The sequence below is a fragment of the Eriocheir sinensis genome, unplaced genomic scaffold (genome assembly GCF_024679095.1).
Source record: "Eriocheir sinensis breed Jianghai 21 unplaced genomic scaffold, ASM2467909v1 Scaffold550, whole genome shotgun sequence".
NCBI lineage: Eukaryota > Metazoa > Arthropoda > Malacostraca > Decapoda > Varunidae > Eriocheir > Eriocheir sinensis.
Genome location: NW_026111888.1, coordinates 298,466 through 303,149, shown reverse-complemented (window position 1 = coordinate 303,149; position 4,684 = coordinate 298,466). Strand labels below are relative to the sequence as shown.

At 40.5% G+C, this 4,684-nt stretch overlaps 1 long non-coding RNA gene across 1 annotated transcript; it reads left to right on the top strand.

The window, feature by feature from the left end:
• Positions 1–1,722: 1,722 nt before the first annotated feature.
• LOC126993061 (uncharacterized) lies at positions 1,723–4,426 on the top strand. The gene is made up of 3 exons (XR_007747308.1): positions 1,723–3,785; positions 3,830–3,917; positions 3,962–4,426. It is a non-coding gene; the product is annotated as an uncharacterized LOC126993061 (long non-coding RNA).
• Positions 4,427–4,684: the final 258 nt, after the last annotated feature.

The window sequence follows — 4,684 nt, the reverse complement described above, 5'->3', positions numbered from 1 at the left end:
TATCATACCAGGGCTGCTGAATTTTTTTCTAACATAGTGTAGGGTACAGGAGGATCTCTAAAAATTCTCTCTGTCTCTCTCGATAAAATGGGGACTCCTTTATGGTGCGATAATACGCAGGATTATAGGCCAAGATGTCTATAAGTAGCATTATATCCCAAACGGACACATTTCCTAGAACATTCTCCTCAAAATGTTAACAACAGTATAATTTGCGCGCTTTATTATTCCATTCCCATTTGTATGGTAAGCCGTTATTCGCGTGTCGCACAGGTAGCTTCTAATTTATCTCCTGCATCACGGAATTAACGAACTCTGAACCTTGACCTGTAACAACTGTCTGAGGAACACCGTGTACACAAACAACATCCACGTACAACGCCCTTGCCATTTCGCGGGCTTCCTTACTCCGTAAGGTTACTATAATCAAATACCTTTTAAAAACATCAACTATGGGCATTACGTATCGAACCCCATTGTCCGATACACCCATGGGACCCACAAGGTCCATGTGTATTCTTCCAAAAGGAAGGTGCAAGTTCCCAACTCACTTTTAAAACGACTACCATGACGCACTTCCTTACATAATTTTCTACATCCCGTTTCATTCCAGGCCAGAAAGCGAACTTTCTACACCGACATAACGTAACTTTGGTTCCTCCGTGCCCTGCAGTGGCGACGAATGAGCCAGAGTTATCGCCTTGGAAATACTTGGGGGGTAGAATCACCACCTTAGTGGCTTCTCCGTACGGACTCACTAAAACACATCATTTATTTCCACCTGTAACTCTGACAGGGGCGGCATCTCACATTATGCCCATCTTCAACACAATATAACACATTTTCCACCTGTACCTCTAACAGGGGCGGCATCTCACATTATGCCCATCTTCAACACAATATAACATATTTTCCACCTGTACCTCTAACAGGGGCGGCATCTCACATTATGCCTTTTTTCTCTGAGTCTTTGCTCAATTTTCATTCATGGGGCTTCCTTCTTTTAGCAAACTTATATGCTGGCTGCTCAACATGCAGCTCACTAATCTCCTGAATACTCAAGTCAAGTGTGTGGCCAATACACTCACTATATTTCATACATATCATATATTTTATTTTCTCATTTTTCGGCGCCTGTTTCTTTTTCTGCACTAGTGCAATACCTTGCCCCTCACTATCCACGTGTTCCACGGTTTTTGTTGTTCCCCATCCACAAACATTATCGCGCGTGTCCTTATAATTCAATCTCAGTGTCCTGTTGAGCCTTCATCCTTGATAAAAAAAATCTGCTACTATATTTTCCTTGCCAGGCAAATGATTGATTGTGAAACCATACTCACTCATGAGGGTCTGCCATCTAGCTATCCTGCCGTTGGGACTAGCTACCTGTAACAACCATACTAAAGGTCTGTGATCCGTGTGGATCTCAACAGGGTAACCCAGTATTAATGGGCGGTTTACGTGTAACCCATAAATTACAGTTAAAGCCTCTCGTTCAACTATACTGTACCGCTGTTCTGCCGTATTCAATTTCTCACAAAAAAAGATACAGGTCTTAGTTTATCATCATTATCCTGTTATTGCAATACTCCACCAGTATTGTAGTAGGATGCGTAGAGTGACTGTACCAAGCATTCTATCCTTAAGGGTTGAGAACGCAATTTTTGTTTCATCCGTCCATATGAGTGGAGTTTTAATTTTTTTTTGTGTGTGTGTGTACCTTTCTTCCCTTTGTAAATCTTTAGAAAAGGAGCAACAATTTGTGAATAATTTGCAATAAATTTGCGATAATAATTAGTCAATCCAAGAAATGACTGTAAATCATGAACAGTTTGGGGGGCCGGGACGTTTTGTATGGCCTCCAGCTTGCTAGACTGAGGTCTTATTCCCTCTGAGCGGATGGCATGGCCCAGGTAATCTACTTTGTCCTTAAAAAAGTTACACTTCTCCATCTTAAGAGTCAGTTTGGCTTCCTTTAAGCGATCCAGAATTTGTTCTAAGTTATCTGCGTGATTAGAAAATATATCGCCCAGGATAATTATGTCATCAAGGTACACCTGAACCTTGTTGCTTAATAGTCCTGTAAGGACAGTGTTTATTATTTTCTTGCAGCAGGACGGGGCTGTTTTAAGGCCAAAGGGGAGGGAAGTAAATTCCCAATGTCCTGCTGGAGAAGAAAATGCCATCTTCTCTCTGCTGATTTCATCTTGGGGGATTTGATGGTAACCCTGTTTCAAGTCTAGGCATGAAAAAAAAACTTACTATCTCCCAGTTGATTGAGTATGGTAGTTATATTAGGGAGTGGGTACCGGTCGTCCCGTAGTGTTTTATTTTGTGCCCGGAAGTCCAGACAAAGTCGTAGTACTCCATCTTTTTTGGGCACTGTGATAAGTGGGGCATTACAGGGTGATCGCGAAGGGCGAATCACACCCTGTAGCTAGAGCGATATAAGTTGTTCATTTACTCTGTCATGATAACTGATAGGAATGTTATATGGACGCCTGTACACTACTTCATCAGTGTTTTGCTTGATGGTGCTTAAAAAAATAGGGCGTTACTGTTAATGGTTCTTGTTCTGTGGAAAACACTGTTATATATTTATCTATTAAGGACTTTAAAACCTAATTCTCTCTCTTCACTTGGGAATTTAGCGTCAACAATTTGATTGAGGCTTTTCTTCCTTACTTCAAGCTCTGCGGGCTTCAAGTCTGTTTTAGCTGTGTCAGCGGTCTGTACACTAGATACTTGTGGCAGATCAGCGTATAGCTCATGAGTGACAGGATTCACAAATCCTAGCGTTGTATTATCATCTAGCTTTACACTCACTTTCAATATTCAAATACGGCACAGTGACATAAGATCTTTGATTGTCAGATGAAGGGGTTAACTTAACTATCCCTGAGCACAAGACTCTAGCCTGAGGAGTACTAACACAAGGCTCAAATAAAGCTTCACTTGCCTGTAGTTGCGTCACTAGCGTTATGTAACCTGCAACAGATGCATGCAGTTGCAAAGGTTCAGCTGCTTGGCAACGTACGGCCTTATTTTCAGTGAGACATTCTTCATTTCCATCTACATTTAGCTAAGATCCTTCACCTCTAGATATAAGACATATTTTTCCTGGCATAATTGTATGGTTTCCCCTTCTATTATCAGTTTTAAGCTTCGTTCTTTTGTTCCTCATTTAGTTGCAATATTTTCAAAATAATCTCGTGCTACACGACAAATCAGTACTCAACATAATATGAGTCGGCAAATCTACATCGCGTGTTATCAATAAGTCTTGGAAACTACTTTTTCCTTCCATATTAACTTGTCTTTTACCGTCATTTTCAATATGGTATCTTTGCACAGAGACAATATTCACGGGTTTCGCTTCACAGTTATTTACTGCGAGCCCTAATTCTTTAATAAATTCATCCGTTAAAAACTCACACACGCTCCTGTTTCTTGGAGTGCTGCCACTTTTGCATATGTGTTATCATGAGTAGTGCGATCTGCCTAACAAAGTTACTCTTGAGTTATGTTGATTATAGCCTTCTTTTCATTATTTTTAAGGTCACTCCCTTGTTCGCTATAGCCTTCTTTTCCTTATATTTAAGTGAGGCGGTTACTCCCTTGTTCGTTATAGCCTTCATCTCATTATATTAAAGGTTACTCCCTTGTTCGTTATAGCCTTCATCTTATTATATTAAAGGTTACTCCCTTGTTCGTTATAGCCTTCATCTTATTATATTAAAGGTTACTCCCTTGTTCGTTATAGCCTTCATCTTATTATATTAAAGGTTACTCCCTTCTTCGTTATAGCTTTCATCTTATTATATTAAAGGTTACTCCCTTGTTCGTTATAGCCTTCATCTTATTATATTAAAGGTTACTCCCTTCTTCGTTATAGCCTTCATCTTATTATATTAAAGGTTACTCCCTTCTTCGTTATAGCTTTCATCTTATTATATTAAAGGTTACTCCCTGTTTTGTTCTTCGCTCATTTTCCGTTTTTTCCACTGCAAGTGTGCATATTTATTTATTTATTTATTTATTTTCATTTGTTTATTTAATGTTATTTGTAGTAGATAACTGAGGGGGGCAGTACCCTGGCCTCCTCTTCCTCTGATTCTCTTACTTCACACATTTATCTTAATACTTCACACTATTGTCCATATGCTTCATTTTTTTTTTTTTTCATTCATGACTTTTTATCCATACCTCACACTTTTCTTAGTATTTCACATTTTTTCTAGATCATACTCTACACTTCCTACCTGGGGGACGCGGGTTAGGCCTTTATAAAGTCACTCTATGGCTGCATGTCCGCCGCGGCACACCACCACCCTGTGAGGCGTAGAGCCCCGTGCTCCCCTCCATCCTGGGGTAACAATCCTAAAACAAACAAACCTGAGAGGCAGGACGCTGCCGCTGCCTGTCACCTGACACCCTCTCACGGAGGAGTGGATCACGGCGCCGGTGGAGAGACTGCCCATCCTCTCCACTCCGCCAGGTAATTAACTCATGAATTCTCGGTTGAGTCGCGTGAGCTACCCATTGCACTACAGAACAACAGTGGTTGGCCAGAGTTTCCATTACCATATCGTCAAAGTCCATGTCCTCCGGAAGAACCATTAATTATATAATTAAATCGTCACTATTATTTCCGCCACTTAAAACGAGCAAAGCTTAATGAAAA